Source organism: Somniosus microcephalus, chromosome 17, assembly GCF_052327205.1.
Source record: "Somniosus microcephalus isolate GS21.2 chromosome 17, FLI_Smic_1.0, whole genome shotgun sequence".
NCBI lineage: Eukaryota > Metazoa > Chordata > Chondrichthyes > Squaliformes > Somniosidae > Somniosus > Somniosus microcephalus.
This window is the reverse complement of record NC_141003.1, coordinates 7,448,480-7,468,443: the sequence shown is the minus strand read 5'-3', so window position 1 is coordinate 7,468,443 and position 19,964 is coordinate 7,448,480. Positions and strand designations below refer to the sequence as shown.

At 55.6% G+C, this 19,964-nt stretch overlaps 1 protein-coding gene across 1 annotated transcript in view; it reads left to right on the top strand.

Moving 5' to 3' along the window:
* The window catches only part of ntn4 (netrin 4), a gene marked incomplete at its 5' end in the record, with an annotated part of 114,074 nt that overhangs the window by 58,443 nt on the left and 35,667 nt on the right, over positions 1 to 19,964 (top strand). The gene's annotated exons all lie outside the window — the stretch shown is intronic.

Here is a 19,964-nt window from a genome sequence, read left to right as displayed (position 1 = left end):
AGGTATATAAGCAGGCACAGTGTGACGGACTCTGCTCTAACACTGCCCCGGGTATATAAACGGGCACAGTGTGACGGACTCTGCTCTAACACCGCCCCGGGTATATAAACGGGCACAGTGTGACGGACTCTGCTCTAACACCGCCCCGGGTATATAAACGGGCACAGTGTGACGGACTCTGCTCTAACACTGCCCCGGGTATATAAACGGGCACAGTGTGACGGACTCTGCTCTAACACCGCCCTGGGTATACAAACGGGCGCAGTGTGACGGACTCTGCTCTAACACCGCCCTGGGTATATAAGCAGGCACAGTGTGACGGACTCTGCTCTAACACTGCCCCGGGTATATAAACGGGCACAGTGTGACGGACTCTGCTCTAACACCGCCCCGGGTATATAAACGGGCACAGTGTGACGGACTCTGCTCTAACACCGCCCCGGGTATATAAACGGGCACAGTGTGACGGACTCTGCTCTAACACTGCCCCGGGTATATAAACGGGCACAGTGTGACGGACTCTGCTCTAACACCGCCCTGGGTGTACAAACGGGCGCAGTGTGACGGACTCTGCTCTAACACCGCCCTGGGTATATAAACGGGCACAGTGTGACGGACTCTGCTCTAACACCGCCCCGGGTATACAAACGGGCGCAGTGTGACGGACTCTGCTCTAACACCGCCCTGGGTATATAAACGGGCACAGTGTGACAGACTCTGCTCTAACACCGCCCCGGGTATATAAACGGGTACAGTGTGACGGACTCTGCTCTAACACCGCCCTGTGTATATAAACGGGCACAGTGTGACGGACTCTGCTCTAACACCGCCCCGGGTATACAAACGGGCACAGTGTGACGGACTCTGCTCTAACACCGCCCTGGGTATATAAACGGGCACAGTGTGACGGACTCTGCTCTAACACCGCCCCGGGTATATAAACGGGTACAGTGTGAGCGACTCTGCTCTAACACCGCCCTGGGTAGATAAACGGGCGCAGTGTGACGGACTCTGCTCTAACACCGCCCTGGGTATATAAACGGGCACAGTGTGACGGACTCTGCTCTAACACCGCCCCGGGTTTATAAACGGGCACAGTGTGACGGATTCTGCTCTGACACCACCCCGGGTATATAAACGGGCACAGTGTGACGGACTCTGCTCTAACACCGCCCCGGGTATATAAACGGGCACAGTGTGACGGACTCTGCTCTAACACCGCCCCGGGTATATAAACGGGCACAGTGTGACGGACTCTGCTCTAACACCGCCCCGGGTATATAAACGGGCACAGTGTGACGGACTCTGCTCTAACACCGCCCTGGGTATATAAACGGGCACAGTGTGACGGACTCTGCTCTAACACAGCCCTGGGTATATAAACGGGCAGAGTGTGACAGACTCTGCTCTAACACCGCCCTGGATATATAAACGGGCACAGTGTGACGGACTCTGCTCTAACACCACCCCGGGTATATAAACGGGCAGAGTGTGACGGACTCTGCTCTAACATCGCCCCAGTATATAAACGGGCACAGTGTGACGGATTCTGCTCTGACACCACCCCGGGTATATAAATGGGCGCAGTGTGATGGACTCTGCTCTAACACTGCCCCGGGTATATAAACGGGCAGAGTGTGACGGACTCTGCTCCAACACCGCCCCAGTATATAAACGGGCGCAGTGTGACGGACTCTGCTCTAACACCGCCCTGGGTATATAAACGGGCACAGTGTGACAGACTCTGCTCTAACACCGCCTTGGGTATATAAACGGGCACAGTGTGACGGACTCTGGTCTAACACCGCCCTGGGTATATAAACGGGCACAGTGTGACGGACTCTGCACTAACACCGCCCCGGGTATATAAACGGGCACAGTGTGACGGACTCTGCTCTAACACCCCCCTGGGTAAATAAACGGACAGTGTGACGGACTCTCCTCTAACACCGCCCTGGGTATATAAACGGGCACAGTGTGACGGACTGCTCTAACACAGCCCTGGGTATATAAACGGGCAGAGTGTGACAGACTCTGCTCTAACACCGCCCTGGGTATATAAACGGGCACAGTGTGACGGACTCTGCTCTAACACCGCCCTGGGTATATGAACGGGCACAGTGTGACGGACTCTGCTCTAACACCACCCCGGGTATATAAACGGGTACAGTGTGACGGACTCTGCTCTAACAACCAGCCCGGGTATATAAACAGGCACAGTGTGACGGACTCTGCTCTAACACCCAGCCCGGGTATATAAACGGGCACAGTGTGACGGACTCTGCTCTAACACCGGCCTGGGTATATAAACGGGCACAGTGTGACGGACTCTGCACTAACACCGCCCTGGGTATATAAACGGGCACAGTGTGACGGACTCTGCTCTAACACCGCCCCGGGTATATAAACGGGCACAGTGTGATGGACTCTGCACTAACACCGCCCCGTGTATATAAACGGGCACAGTGTGACGGACTCTGCTCTAACACCACCCTGGGTATATAAACGGGCACAGTGTGATGGACTCTGCTCTAACACCGCCCCGAGTATATAAACGGGCACAGTGTGACGGACTCTGCTCTAACACCGCCCTTGGTATATAAACGGGCACAGTGTGACAGACTCTGCTCTAACACCGCCCTGGGTATATAAACGGGTGCAGTGTGACGGACTCTGCTCTAACACAGCCCTGGGTATATAAACGGGCGCAGTGTGACGGACTCTGCACTAACACCGCCCCGGGTATATAAACGGGCACAGTGTGACGGACTCTGCACTAACACCGCCCCGGGTATATAAACGGGCACAGTGTGACGGACTTTGCTCTAACACCGCCCCGGGTATATAAACGGGCAGAGTGTGACGGACTCTGCTCCAACACCGCCCCGGGTATATAAACGGGCACAGCGTGGCGGACTCTGCTCTACCACCGCCCCGGGTATATAAACGGGCACAGTGTGACGGATTCTGCTGTAACACCGCCCTGGGTATATAAACGGGCACAGTGTGACGTACTCTGCTCTAACACCGCCCCGGGTATATAAACGGGCACAGTGTGACGGACGCTGCTCTAACACCGTCCCGGGTATATAAACGGGTACAGTGTGAGCGACTCTGCTCTAACACCGCCCTGGGTAGATAAACGGGCGCAGTGTGACGGACTCTGCTCTAACACCGCGCTGGGTATATAAACGGGCACAGTGTGACGGACTCTGCTCTAACACCGCCCCGGGTATATAAGTGGGCACAGTGTGACGGACTCTGCTCTAACACCGCCCCGGGTATATAAACGGGCACAGTGTGACGGACTCTGCTCTAACACCGCCCCGGGTATATAAACGGGCACAGTGTGATGGATTCTGCTCTGACATCACCCCGGGTATATAAACGGGCACAGTGTGACGGACTCTGCTCTAACACCGCCCCGGGTATATAAACGGGCGCAGTGTGACGGACTCTGCTCTAACACCGCCCCGGGTATATAAACGGGCACAGTGTGACGGACTCTGCACTAACACCGCCCTGGGTATATAAACGGGCACAGTGTGACGGACTCTGCTCTAACACCGCCCCGGGTATATAAACGGGCACAGTGTGACGGACTCTGCTCTAACACCGCCCCGGGTATATAAACGGGCACAGTGTGACGGACTCTGCTCTAACACCGCCCCGGGTATATAAAGGGGCACAGTGTGACGGACTCTGCACTAACATCGCCCTGGGTATATAAACGGGCACAGTGTGACGGACTCTGCTCTAACACCGCCCTGGGTATATAAACGGGCGCAGTGTGACGGACTCTGCTCTAACACCGCCCTGGGTATATAAACGGGCGCAGTGTGACGGACTCTGCACTAACACCGCCACGGGTATATAAACGGGCACAGTGTGACGGACTCTGCACTAACACCGCCCCGGGTATATAAACGGGCACAGTGTGACGGACTCTGCTCTAACACCGCCCCGGGTATATAAACGGGCAGAGTGTGACGGACTCTGCTCTAACACCGCCCCGGGTATATAAACGGGCACAGTGTGACGGACTCTGCTCCAACACCGCCCCGGGTATATAAACGGGCACAGCGTGACGGACTCTGCTCTAACACCGCCCCGGGTATATAAACGGGCACAGTATGACGGATTCTGCTCTAACACCGCCCTGGGTATATAAACGGGCACAGTATGACGGACTCTGCTCTAACACCGCCCCGGGTATATAAACGGGCAGAGTGTGACAGACTCTGCTCTAACAGCGCCCCGGGTATATAAACGGGCACAGTGTGACGGACTCTGCTCTAACACCGCCCTGGGTATATAAACGGGCACAGTGTGACGGACGCTGCTCTAACACCGTCCCGGGTATATAAACGGGTACAGTGTGAGCGACTCTGCTCTAACACCGCCCTGGGTAGATAAACGGGCGCAGTGTGACGGACTCTGCTCTAACACCGCCCTGGGTATATAAACGGGCACAGTGTGACGGACTCTGCTCTAACACCGCCCCGGGTTTATAAACGGGCACATTGTGACGGATTCTGCTCTGACACCACCCCGGGTATATAAACGGGCACAGTGTGACGGACTCTGCTCTAACACCGCCCCGGGTATATAAACGGGCACAGTGTGACGGACTCTGCTCTAACACCGCCCCGGGTATATAAACGGGCACAGTGTGACGGACTCTGCTCTAACACCGCCCTGGGTATATAAACGGGCACAGTGTGACGGACTCTGCTCTAACACCGCCCCGGGTATATAAACGGGCACAGTGTGACAGACTCTGCTCTAACACCGCCCTGGGTATATAAACGGGCACAGTGTGACGGACTCTGCTCTAACACCGCCCTGGGTATATAAACGGGCACAGTGTGACGGACTCTGCTCTAACACCGCCCTGGGTATATAAACGGGCACAGTGTGACGGACTCTGCTCTAACACAGCCCTGGGTATATAAACGGGCAGAGTGTGACAGACTCTGCTCTAACACCGCACTGGGTATATAAACGGGCACAGTGTGACGGACTCTGCTCTAACACCACCCCGGGTATATAAACGGGCGCAGTGTGATGAACTCTGCTCTAACACCGCCCCGGGTATATAAACAGGCAGAGTGTGACAGACTCTGCTCTAACACCGCCCCGGGTATATAAACGGGCACAGTGTGACGGACTCTGCTCTAACACCGCCCTGGGTATATAAACGGGCACAATGTGACGGACGCTGCTCTAACACCGTCCCGGGTATATAAACGGGTACAGTGTGAGCGACTCTGCTCTAACACCGCCCTGGGTAGATAAACGGGCGCAGTGTGACGGACTCTGCTCTAACACCGCCCTGGGTATATAAACGGGCACAGTGTGACGGACTCTGCTCTAACACCGCCCCGGGTTTATAAACGGGCACAGTGTGACGGATTCTGCTCTGACACCACCCCGGGTATATAAACGGGCACAGTGTGACGGACTCTGCTCTAACACCGCCCCGGGTATATAAACGGGCACAGTGTGACGGACTCTGCTCTAACACCGCCCCGGGTATATAAACGGGCACAGTGTGACAGACTCTGCTCGAACACCGCCCTGGGTATATAAACGGGCACAGTGTGACGGACTCTGCTCTAACACCGCCCTGGGTATATAAACGGGCACAGTGTGACGGACTCTGCTCTAACACCGCCCTGGGTATATAAACGGGCACAGTGTGACGGACTCTGCTGTAACACAGCCCTGGGTATATAAACGGGCAGAGTGTGACAGACTCTGCTCTAACACCGCCCTGGATATATAAACGGGCACAGTGTGACGGACTCTGCTCTAACACCACCCCGGGTATATAAACGGGCGCAGTGTGATGGACTCTGCTCTAACACCGCCCCGGGTATATAAACGGGAAGAGTGTGACAGACTCTGCTCTAACACCGCCCCAGTATATAAACGGGCGCAGTGTGACGGACTCTGCTCTAACACCGCCCTGGGTATATAAACGGGCACAGTGTGACGGACTCTGCTCTAACACCGCCCCGGGTATATAAACGGGCACAGTGTGACGGACTCTGCTCTAAAACCGCCCTTGGTATATAAACGGGCACAGTGTGACAGACTCTGCTCTAACACCGCCTTGGGTATATAAACGGGCGCAGTGTGACGGACTCTGCTCTAACACCGCCCTGGGTATATAAACGGGCACAGTGTGACGGACTCTGCACTAACACCGCCCCGGGTATATAAACGGGCACAGTGTGACGGACTCTGCTCTAACACCCCCCTGGGTATATAAACGGACAGTGTGACGGACTCTCCTCTAACACCGCCCTGGGTATATAAACGGGCACAGTGTGACGGACTGCTCTAACACAGCCCTGGATATATAAACGGGCAGAGTGTGACAGACTCTGCTCTAACACCGCCCTGGGTATATAAACGGGTACAGTGTGACGGACTCTGCTCTAACACCCAGCCCGGGTATATAAACGGGCACAGTGTGACGGACTCTGCTCTAACACCCAGCCCGGGTATATAAACGGGCACAGTGTGACGGACTCTGCTCTAAAACCGCCCTGGGTATATAAACGGGCACAGTGTGACGGACTCTGCTCGAACACCGCCCCGGGTGTATAAACGGGCACAGTGTGACGGAATCTGCTCTAACACCGCCCCGGGTATATAAACGGGCACAGTGTGACGGACTCTGCACTAACACCGCCCTGGGTATATAAACGGGCACAGTGTGACGGACTCTGCTCTAACACCGCCCCGGGTATATAAACGGGCACAGTGTGACGGACTCTGCTCTAACACCGCCCTGGGTATATAAACGGGCACAGGGTGATGGACTCTGCTCTAACACCGCCCCGAGTATATAAACGGGCACAGTGTGACGGACTCTGCTCTAACACCGCCCTTGGTATATAAACGGGCACAGTGTGACAGACTCTGCTCTAACACCGCCCTGGGTATATAATCGGGTGCAGTGTGACGGACTCTGCTCTAACACAGCCCTGGGTATATAAACGGGCGCAGTGTGACGGACTCTGCACTAACACCGCCCCGGGTATATAAACGGGCACAGTGTGACGGACTCTGCACTAACACCGCCCCGGGTATATAAACGGGCACAGTGTGACGGACTTTGCTCTAACACCGCCCCGGGTATATAAACGGGCAGAGTGTGACGGACTCTGCTCCAACACCGCCCCGGGTATATAAACGGGCACAGCGTGGCGGACTCTGCTCTAACACCGCCCCGGGTATATAAACGGGCACAGTGTGACGGACTCTGCTCGAACACCGCCCCGGGTGTATAAACGGGCAGAGTGTGACGGACTCTGCTCTAACACCGCCCCGGGTATATAAACGGGCACAGTGTGACGGACTCTGCTCTAACACCGCCCTGGGTATATAAACGGGCACAGGGTGATGGACTCTGCTCTAACACCGCCCCGAGTATATAAACGGGCACAGTGTGACGGACTCTGCTCTAACACCGCCCTTGGTATATAAACGGGCACAGTGTGACAGACTCTGCTCTAACACCGCCCTGGGTATATAATCGGGTGCAGTGTGTCGAACTCTGCTCTAACACAGCCCTGGGTATATAAACGGGCGCAGTGTGACGGACTCTGCACTAACACCGCCCCGGGTATATAAACGGGCACAGTGTGACGGACTCTGCACTAACACCGCCCCGGGTATATAAACGGGCACAGTGTGACGGACTTTGCTCTAACACCGCCCCGGGTATATAAACGGGCAGAGTGTGACGGACTCTGCTCCAACACCGCCCCGGGTATATAAACGGGCACAGCGTGGCGGACTCTGCTCTAACACCGCCCCGGGTATATAAACGGGCACAGTGTGACGGATTCTGCTGTAACACCGCCCTGTGTATATAAACGGGCACAGTGTGACGGACTCTGCTCTAACACCGCCCCGGGTATATAAACGGGCACAGTGTGACGGACTCTGCTCTAACACCGCCCTGGGTATAAAAACGGGCACAGTGTGACGGACGCTGCTCTAACACCGTCCCGGGTATATAAACGGGTACAGTGTGAGCGACTCTGCTCTAACACCGCCCTGGGTAGATAAACGGGCGCAGTGTGACGGACTCTGCTCTAACACCGCGCTGGGTATATAAACGGGCACAGTGTGACGGACTCTGCTCTAACACCGCCCCGGGTATATAAACGGGCACAGAGTGACGGACTCTGCTCTAACACCGCCCCGGGTATATAAACGGGCACAGTGTGACGGATTCTGCTCTGACACCACCCCGGGTATATAAACGGGCACAGTGTGACGGACTCTGCTCTAACACCGCCCCGGGTATATAAACGGGCACAGTGTGACGGACTCTGCACTAACACCGCCCTGGGTATATAAACGGGCACAGTGTGACGGACTCTGCTCTAACACCGCCCCGGGTATATAAACGGACACAGTGTGACGGACTCTGCTCTAACACCGCCCCGGGTATATAAACGGGCACAGTGTGACGGACTCTGCTCTAACACCGCCCCGGGTATATAAAGGGGCACAGTGTGACGGACTCTGCACTAACATCGCCCTGGGTATATAAACGGGCACAGTGTGACGGACTCTGCTCAAACACCGCCCTGGGTATATAAACGGGCGCAGTGTGACGGACTCTGCTCTAACACCGCCCTGGGTATATAAACGGGCGCAGTGTGACGGACTCTGCACTAACACCGCCACGGGTATATAAACGGGCACAGTGTGACGGACTCTGCACTAACACCGCCCCGGGTATATAAACGGGCACAGTGTGACGGACTCTGCTCTAACACCGCCCCGGGTATATAAACGGGCAGAGTGTGACGGACTCTGCTCTAACACCGCCCCGGGTATATAAACGGGCACAGTGTGACGGACTCTGCTCCAACACCGCCCCGGGTATATAAACGGGCACAGCGTGACGGACTCTGCTCTAACACCGCCCCGGGTATATAAACGGGCACAGTGTGACGGATTCTGCTCTAACACCGCCCTGGGTATATAAACGGGCACAGTATGACGGACTCTGCTCTAACACCGCCCCGGGTATATAAACGGGCAGAGTGTGACAGACTCTGCTCTAACACCGCCCCGGGTATATAAACGGGCACAGTGTGACGGACTCTGCTCTAACACCGCCCTGGGTATATAAACGGGCACAGTGTGACGGACGCTGCTCTAACACCGTCCCGGGAATATAAACGGATACAGTGTGACGGATTCTGCTCTAACACCGCCCTGGGTATATAAACGGGCACAGTATGACGGACTCTGCTCTAACACCGCCCCGGGTATATAAACGGGCAGAGTGTGACAGACTCTGCTCTAACACCGCCCCGGGTATATAAACGGGCACAGTGTGACGGACTCTGCTCTAACACCGCCCTGGGTATATAAACGGGCACAGTGTGACGGACGCTGCTCTAACACCGCCCCGGGTATATAAACGGGCACAGTGTGACGGACTCTGCTCTAACACCGCCCTGGGTAGATAAACGGGCGCAGTGTGACGGACTCTGCTCTAACACCGCCCTGGGCATATAAACGGGCACAGTGTGACGGACTCTGCTCTAACACCGCCCCGGGTTTATAAACGGGCACATTGTGACGGATTCTGCTCTGACACCACCCCGGGTATATAAACGGGCACAGTGTGACGGACTCTGCTCTAACACCGCCCCGGGTATATAAACGGGCACAGTGTGACGGACTCTGCTCTCACACCGCCCCGGGTATATAAACGGGCACAGTGTGACGGACTCTGCTCTAACACCGCCCCGGGTATATAAACGGGCACAGTGTGATGGACTCTGCTCTAACACCGACCCGGGTATATAAACGGGCACAGTGTGACGGACTCTGCACTAACACCGCCCTGGGTATATAAACGGGCACAGTGTGACGGACTCTGCTCTAACACAGCCCTGGGTATATAAACGGGCACCGTGTGACGGACTCTGCTCTAACACCGCCCCGGGTACATAAACGGGCACAGTGTGACGGACTCTGCTCTAACACCGCCCCGGGTATATAAACGGGCACAGTGTGACGGACTCTGCTCTAACACCGCCCCAGGTATATAAACGGGCACAGTGTGACGGACTCTGCTCTAACACCGCCCCGGGTATATAAACGGGCACAGTGTGACGGACTCTGCTCTAACACCGCCCTGGGTATATAAACGGGCACAGTGTGACGGACTCTGCTCTAACACCGCCCTGGGTATATAAACGGGCACAGTGTGACGGACTCTGCTCTAACACCGCCCTGGGTATATAAACGGGCACAGTGTGACAGACTCTGCTCGAACACCGCCCTGGGTATATAAACGGGCACAGTGTGACGGACTCTGCTCTAACACCGCCCTGGGTATATAAACGGGCACAGTGTGACGGACTCTGCTCTAACACCGCCCTGGGTATATAAACGGGCACAGTGTGACGGACTCTGCTGTAACACAGCCCTGGGTATATAAACGGGCAGAGTGTGACAGACTCTGCTCTAACACCGCCCTGGATATATAAACGGGCACAGTGTGACGGACTCTGCTCTAACACCACCCCGGGTATATAAACGGGCGCAGTGTGATGGACTCTGCTCTAACACCGCCCCGGGTATATAAACGGGAAGAGTGTGACGGACTCTGCTCTAACACCGCCCCAGTATATAAACGGGCGCAGTGTGACGGACTCTGCTCTAACACCGCCCTGGGTATATAAACGGGCACAGTGTGACGGACTCTGCTCTAACACCGCCCCGGGTATATAAACGGGCACAGTGTGACGGACTCTGCTCTAAAACCGCCCTTGGTCTATAAACGGGCACAGTGTGACAGACTCTGCTCTAACACCGCCTTGGGTATATAAACGGGCGCAGTGTGACGGACTCTGCTCTAACACCGCCCTGGGTATATAAACGGGCACAGTGTGACGGACTCTGCACTAACACCGCCCCGGGTATATAAACGGGCACAGTGTGACGGACTCTGCTCTAACACCCCCCTGGGTATATAAACGGACAGTGTGACGGACTCTCCTCTAACACCGCCCTGGGTATATAAACGGGCACAGTGTGACGGACTGCTCTAACACAGCCCTGGGTATATAAACGGGCACAGTGTGACGGACTCTGCTCTAACACCCAGCCCGGGTATATAAACGGGCACAGTGTGACGGACTCTGCTCTAACACCGCCCTGGGTATATAAACGGGCACAGTGTGACGGACTCTGCTCGAACACCGCCCCGGGTGTATAAACAGGCACAGTGTGACGGAATCTGCTCTAACACCGCCCCGGGTATATAAACGGGCACAGTGTGACGGACTCTGCACTAACACCGCCCTGGGTATATAAACGGGCACAGTGTGACGGACTCTGCTCTAACACCGCCCCGGGTATATAAACGGGCACAGTGTGACGGACTCTGCTCTAACACCGCCCTGGGTATATAAACGGGCACAGTGTGATGGACTCTGCTCTAACACCGCCCTGGGTGTATAAACGGGCACAGTGTGATGGACTCTGCTCTAACACCGCCCCGAGTATATAAACGGGCACAGTGTGACGGACTCTGCTCTAACACCGCCCTGGGTATATAAACGGGCACAGTGTGACGGACTCTGCTCTAACACCGCCCTGGGTATATAAACGGGCACAGTGTGATGGACTCTGCTCTAACACCGCCCCGAGTATATAAACGGGCACAGTGTGACGGACTCTGCTCTAACACAGCCCTGGGTATATAAACGGGCGCAGTGTGACGGACTCTGCACTAACACCGCCCCGGGTATATAAACGGGCACAGTGTGACGGACTCTGCACTAACACCGCCCCGGGTATATAAACGGGCACAGTGTGACGGACTTTGCTCTAACACCGCCCCGGGTATATAAACGGGCAGAGTGCGACGGACTCTGCTCCAACACCGCCCCGGGTATATAAACGAGCACAGCGTGGCGGACTCTGCTCTAACACCGCCCCGGGTATATAAACGGGCACAGTGTGACGGATTCTGCTGTAACACCGCCCTGTGTATATAAACGGGCACAGTGTGACGGACTCTGCTCTAACACGGCCCCGGGTATATAAACGGGCACAGTGTGACGGACTCTGCTCTAACACCGCCCTGGGTATAAAAACGGGCACAGTGTGACGGACGCTGCTCTAACACCGTCCCGGGTATATAAACGGGTACAGTGTGAGCGACTCTGCTCTAACACCGCCCTGGGTAGATAAACGGGCGCAGTGTGACGGACTCTGCTCTAACACCGCGCTGGGTATATAAACGGGCACAGTGTGACGGACTCTGCTCTAACACCGCCCCGGGTATATAAACGGGCACAGAGTGACGGACTCTGCTCTAACACCGCCCCGGGTATATAAACGGGCACAGTGTGACGGATTCTGCTCTGACACCACCCCGGGTATATAAACGGGCACATTGTGACGGACTCTGCACTAACACCGCCCTGGGTATATAAACGGGCACAGTGTGACGGACTCTGCTCTAACACCGCCCCGGGTATATAAACGGACACAGTGTGACGGACTCTGCTCTAACACCGCCCCGGGTATATAAACGGGCACAGTGTGACGGACTCTGCTCTAACACCGCCCTGGGTATATAAACGGGCGCAGTGTGACGGACTCTGCACTAACACCGCCACGGGTATATAAACGGGCACAGTGTGACGGACTCTGCACTAACACCGCCCCGGGTATATAAACGGGCACAGTGTGACGGACTCTGCTCTAACACCGCCCCGGGTATATAAACGGGCAGAGTGTGACGGACTCTGCTCTAACACCGCCCCGGGTATATAAACGGGCACAGTGTGACGGACTCTGCTCCAACACCGCCCCGGGTATATAAACGGGCACAGCGTGACGGACTCTGCTCTAACACCGCCCCGGGTATATAAACGGGCACAGTGTGACGGATTCTGCTCTAACACCGCCCTGGGTATATAAACGGGCACAGTATGACGGACTCTGCTCTAACACCGCCCCGGGTATATAAACGGGCAGAGTGTGACAGACTCTGCTCTAACACCGCCCCGGGTATATAAACGGGCACAGTGTGACAGACTCTGCTCTAACACCGCCCCGGGTATATAAACGGGCACAGTGTGACGGACTCTGCTCTAACACCGCCCCGGGTATATAAACGGGCACAGTGTGACGGACTCTGCTCTAACACCGCCCTGGGTATATAAACGGGCACAGTGTGACGGACGCTGCTCTAACACCGTCCCGGGAATATAAACGGGTACAGTGTGACGGACTCTGCTCTAACACCGCCCTGGGTATATAAACGGGCACAGTGTGACGGACTCTGCTGTAACACAGCCCTGGGTATATAAACGGGCAGAGTGTGACAGACTCTGCTCTAACACCGCCCTGGATATATAAACGGGCACAGTGTGACGGACTCTGCTCTAACACCACCCCGGGTATATAAACGGGCGCAGTGTGATGGACTCTGCTCTAACACCGCCCCGGGTATATAAACGGGAAGAGTGTGACGGACTCTGCTCTAACACCGCCCCAGTATATAAACGGGCGCAGTGTGACGGACTCTGCTCTAACACCGCCCTGGGTATATAAACGGGCACAGTGTGACGGACTCTGCTCTAACACCGCCCCGGGTATATAAACGGGCACAGTGTGACGGACTCTGCTCTAAAACCGCCCTTGGTCTATAAACGGGCACAGTGTGACAGACTCTGCTCTAACACCGCCTTGGGTATATAAACGGGCGCAGTGTGACGGACTCTGCTCTAACACCGCCCTGGGTATATAAACGGGCACAGTGTGACGGACTCTGCACTAACACCGCCCCGGGTATATAAACGGGCACAGTGTGACGGACTCTGCTCTAACACCCCCCTGGGTATATAAACGGACAGTGTGACGGACTCTCCTCTAACACCGCCCTGGGTATATAAACGGGCACAGTGTGACGGACTGCTCTAACACAGCCCTGGGTATATAAACGGGCACAGTGTGACGGACTCTGCTCTAACACCCAGCCCGGGTATATAAACGGGCACAGTGTGACGGACTCTGCTCTAACACCGCCCCGGGTGTATAAACAGGCACAGTGTGACGGAATCTGCTCTAACACCGCCCCGGGTATATAAACGGGCACAGTGTGACGGACTCTGCACTAACACCGCCCTGGGTATATAAACGGGCACAGTGTGACGGACTCTGCTCTAACACCGCCCCGGGTATATAAACGGGCACAGTGTGACGGACTCTGCTCTAACACCGCCCTGGGTATATAAACGGGCACAGTGTGATGGACTCTGCTCTAACACCGCCCTGGGTGTATAAACGGGCACAGTGTGATGGACTCTGCTCTAACACCGCCCCGAGTATATAAACGGGCACAGTGTGACGGACTCTGCTCTAACACCGCCCTGGGTATATAAACGGGCACAGTGTGACGGACTCTGCTCTAACACCGCCCTGGGTATATAAACGGGCACAGTGTGATGGACTCTGCTCTAACACCGCCCCGAGTATATAAACGGGCACAGTGTGACGGACTCTGCTCTAACACAGCCCTGGGTATATAAACGGGCGCAGTGTGACGGACTCTGCACTAACACCGCCCCGGGTATATAAACGGGCACAGTGTGACGGACTCTGCACTAACACCGCCCCGGGTATATAAACGGGCACAGTGTGACGGACTTTGCTCTAACACCGCCCCGGGTATATAAACGGGCAGAGTGCGACGGACTCTGCTCCAACACCGCCCCGGGTATATAAACGAGCACAGCGTGGCGGACTCTGCTCTAACACCGCCCCGGGTATATAAACGGGCACAGTGTGACGGATTCTGCTGTAACACCGCCCTGTGTATATAAACGGGCACAGTGTGACGGACTCTGCTCTAACACGGCCCCGGGTATATAAACGGGCACAGTGTGACGGACTCTGCTCTAACACCGCCCTGGGTATAAAAACGGGCACAGTGTGACGGACGCTGCTCTAACACCGTCCCGGGTATATAAACGGGTACAGTGTGAGCGACTCTGCTCTAACACCGCCCTGGGTAGATAAACGGGCGCAGTGTGACGGACTCTGCTCTAACACCGCGCTGGGTATATAAACGGGCACAGTGTGACGGACTCTGCTCTAACACCGCCCCGGGTATATAAACGGGCACAGAGTGACGGACTCTGCTCTAACACCGCCCCGGGTATATAAACGGGCACAGTGTGACGGATTCTGCTCTGACACCACCCCGGGTATATAAACGGGCACATTGTGACGGACTCTGCACTAACACCGCCCTGGGTATATAAACGGGCACAGTGTGACGGACTCTGCTCTAACACCGCCCCGGGTATATAAACGGACACAGTGTGACGGACTCTGCTCTAACACCGCCCCGGGTATATAAACGGGCACAGTGTGACGGACTCTGCTCTAACACCGCCCTGGGTATATAAACGGGCGCAGTGTGACGGACTCTGCACTAACACCGCCACGGGTATATAAACGGGCACAGTGTGACGGACTCTGCACTAACACCGCCCCGGGTATATAAACGGGCACAGTGTGACGGACTCTGCTCTAACACCGCCCCGGGTATATAAACGGGCAGAGTGTGACGGACTCTGCTCTAACACCGCCCCGGGTATATAAACGGGCACAGTGTGACGGACTCTGCTCCAACACCGCCCCGGGTATATAAACGGGCACAGCGTGACGGACTCTGCTCTAACACCGCCCCGGGTATATAAACGGGCACAGTGTGACGGATTCTGCTCTAACACCGCCCTGGGTATATAAACGGGCACAGTATGACGGACTCTGCTCTAACACCGCCCCGGGTATATAAACGGGCAGAGTGTGACAGACTCTGCTCTAACACCGCCCCGGGTATATAAACGGGCACAGTGTGACGGACTCTGCTCTAACACCGCCCTGGGTATATAAACGGGCACAGTGTGACGGACGCTGCTCTAACACCGTCCCGGGAATATAAACGGGTACAGTGTGACGGATTCTGCTCTAACACCGCCCTGGGTATATAAACGGGCACAGTATGACGGACTCTGCTCTAACACCGCCCCGGGTATATAAACGGGCAGAGTGTGACAGACTCTGCTCTAACACCGCCCCGGGTATATAAACGGGCACAGTGTGACGGACTCTGCTCTAACACCGCCCTGGGTATATAAACGGGCACAGTGTGACGGACGCTGCTCTAACACCGCCACGGGTATATAAACGGGCACAGTGTGACGGACTCTGCTCTAACACCGCCCTGGGTAGATAAACGGGCGCAGTGTGACGGACTCTGCTCTAACACCGCCCTGGGCATATAAACGGGCACAGTGTGACGGACTCTGCTCTAACACCGCCCCGGGTTTATAAACGGGCACATTGTGACGGATTCTGCTCTGACACCACCCCGGGTATATAAACGGGCACAGTGTGACGGACTCTGCTCTAACACCGCCCCGGGTATATAAACGGGCACAGTGTGACGGACTCTGCTCTCACACCGCCCCGGGTATATAAACGGGCACAGTGTGACGGACTCTGCTCTAACACCGCCCCGGGTATATAAACGGGCACAGTGTGATGTACTCTGCTCTAACACCGACCCGGGTATATAAACGGGCACAGTGTGACGGACTCTGCACTAACACCGCCCTGGGTATATAAACGGGCACAGTGTGACGGACTCTGCTCTAACACAGCCCTGGGTATATAAACGGGCACCGTGTGACGGACTCTGCTCTAACACCGCCCCGGGTACATAAACGGGCACAGTGTGACGGACTCTGCTCTAACACCGCCCCGGGTATATAAACGGGCACAGTGTGACAGACTCTGCTCTAACACCGCCCTGGGTATATAAACGGGCACAGTGTGACGGACTCTGCTCTAACACCGCCCTGGGTATATAAACGGGCACAGTGTGACGGACTCTGCTCTAACACCGCCCTGGGTATATAAACGGGCACAGTGTGACGGACTCTGCTCTAACACAGCCCTGGGTATATAAACGGGCAGAGTGTGACAGACTCTGCTCTAACACCGCCCTGGGTATATAAACGGGCACAGTGTGACGGACTCTGCTCTAACACCACCCCGGGTATATAAACGGGCGCAGTGTGATGAACTCTGCTCTAACACCACCCCGGGTATATAAACGGGCAGAGTGTGACGGACTCTGCTCTAACACCGCCCCAGTATATAAACGGGCGCAGTGTGACGGACTCTGCTCTAACACCGCCCTGGGTATATAAACGGGCACAGTGTGACGGACTCTGCTCTAACACCGCCCCGGGTATATAAACGGGCACAGTGTGACGGACTCTGCTCTAACACCGCCCTTGGTATATAAACGGGCACAGTGTGACAGACTCTGCTCTAACACCGCCTTGGGTATATAAACGGGCACAGTGTGACGGACTCTGCTCTAACACCGCCCCGGGTATATAAACGGGCACAGTGTGACGGACTCTGCTCTAACACCGCCCTGGGTTTATAAATGGGTACAGTGTGACGGACTCTGCTCTAACACCGCCCTGGGTATATAAACGGGCACAGTGTGACGGACTCTGCTTTAACACAGCCCTGGGTATATAAACGGGCAGAGTGTGACAGACTCTGCTCTAACACCGCCCTGGGTATATAAACGGGCACAGTGTCACTGACTCTGCTCTAACACCGCCCTGGGTATATAAACGGGCACAGTGTGACGGACTCTGCTCTAACACCGCCCTGGGTATATAAACAGGGACAGTGTGACGGACTCTGCTCTAACACCGCCCCGGGTATATAAACAGGCGCAGTGTGATGGACTCTGCTCTAACACCACCCCGGGTATATAAACGGGCAGAGTGTGACGGACTCTGCTCTAACACCGCCCCGGGTATATAAACAGGCACAGTGTGACGGACTCTGATCTAACACCGCCCCGGGTATATAAACGGGCACAGTGTGACGGACTCTGCTCTAACACCGCCCCGGGTATATAAACGGGCAGAGTGTGACGGACTCTGCTCTAACACCGCCCCGGGTATATAAACGGGCAGAGTGTGACGGACTCTGCTCTAACACCGCCCTGGGTATATAAACGAGCGCAGTGTGACGGACTCTGCTCTAACACCGCCCTGGGTATATAAACGGGCGCAGTGTGACGGACTCTGCTCTTACACCGCCCCGGGTATATAAACGGGCAGAGTGTGACGGACTCTGCACTAACACCGCCCCGGGTATATAAACGGGCACAGTGTGACGGACTCTGCTCTAACACCGCCCCGGGTATATAAACGGGCAGAGTGTGACGGACTCTGCTCCAACACCGGCCCGGGTATATAAACGGGCACAGCGTGACGGACTCTGCTCTAACACCGCCCCGGGTATATAAACGGGCACAGTGTGACGGATTCTGCTCTAACACCGCCCTGGGTATATAAACGGGCACAGTATGACGGACTCTGCTCTAACACCGCCCTGGGTTTATAAATGGGTACAGTGTGACGGACTCTGCTCTAACACCGCCCTGGCTATATAAACGGGCACAGTGTGACGGACGCTGCTCTAACACCGTCCCGGGTATATAAACGGGTACAGTGTGAGCGACTCTGCTCTAACACCGCCCTGGGTAGATAAACGGGCGCAGTGTGACGGACTCTGCTCTAACACCGCCCTGGGTATATAAACGGGCACAGTGTGACGGACTCTGCTCTAACACCGCCCCGGGTATATAAGTGGGCACAGTGTGACGGACTCTGCTCTAACACCGCCCCGGGTATATAAACGGGCACAGTGTGACGGACTCTGCTCTAACACCGCCCCGGGTATATAAGTGGGCACAGTGTGACGGACTCTGCTCTAACACCGCCCCGGTTATATAAACGGGCACAGTGTGACGGACTCTGCTCTAACACCGCCCTGGGTATATAAACGGGTACAGTGTGACAGACTCTGCTCTAACACCGCCCCGGGTATATAAACGGGCACAGTGTGACGGACTCTGCTCTAACACCGCCCTGGGTATATAAACGGACACAGTGTGACGGACTCTGCTCTAACACCGCCCCGAGTATATAAACGGGCAGAGTGTGACAGACTCTGCACTAACACCGCCTCCAGGTATATAAATGGGCACAGTGTGACGGACTCTGCTCTAACACCCAGCCCGGGTATATAAACGGGCACAGTGTGACGGACTCTGCTCTAACACCGCCCTGGGTATATAAACGGGCACAGTGTGACGGACTCTGCTCTAACACTGCCCCGGGTATATAAACGGGCACAGTGTGACGGACTGTGCTCTAACACTGCCCCGGGTATATAAGCGGGCACAGTGTGACGGACTCTGCTCTAAGACCGCCCTGGGTATATAAACGGGCACAGTGTGACGGACTCTGCTCTAACACTGCCCTGGGTATATAAACGGGTACAGTGTGACGGACTCTGCTCTAACACCGCCCTGGGTATATGAACGGGCACAGTGTGACGGACTCTGTTCTAACACCGCCCCGGGTATATAAACGGGCACAGTGTGACGGACTCTGCTCTAACACCCCCCTGGGCATATAAACGGGCAGTGTGACGGACTCTGCTCTAACACCGCCCCGGGTATATAAACGGGCACAGTGTGAAGGACTCTGCTCTAACACCGCCCCGGGTATATAAACGGGCAGAGTGTGACGGACTCTGCACTAACACCACCCCGGGTATATAAACGGACACAGTGTGATGGACTCTGCTCTAACACCGCCCCGGGTATATAAACGGGCACAGTGTGACGGACTCTGCTCTAACACCGCCCCGGGTATATTAACGGACACAGTGTGACGGACTCTGCTCTAACACCGCCCCGGGTATATAAACGGACACAGTGTGACGGACTCTGCTCTAACACCGCCCCGGGTATATAAACGGGCACAGTGTGACGGACTCTGCTC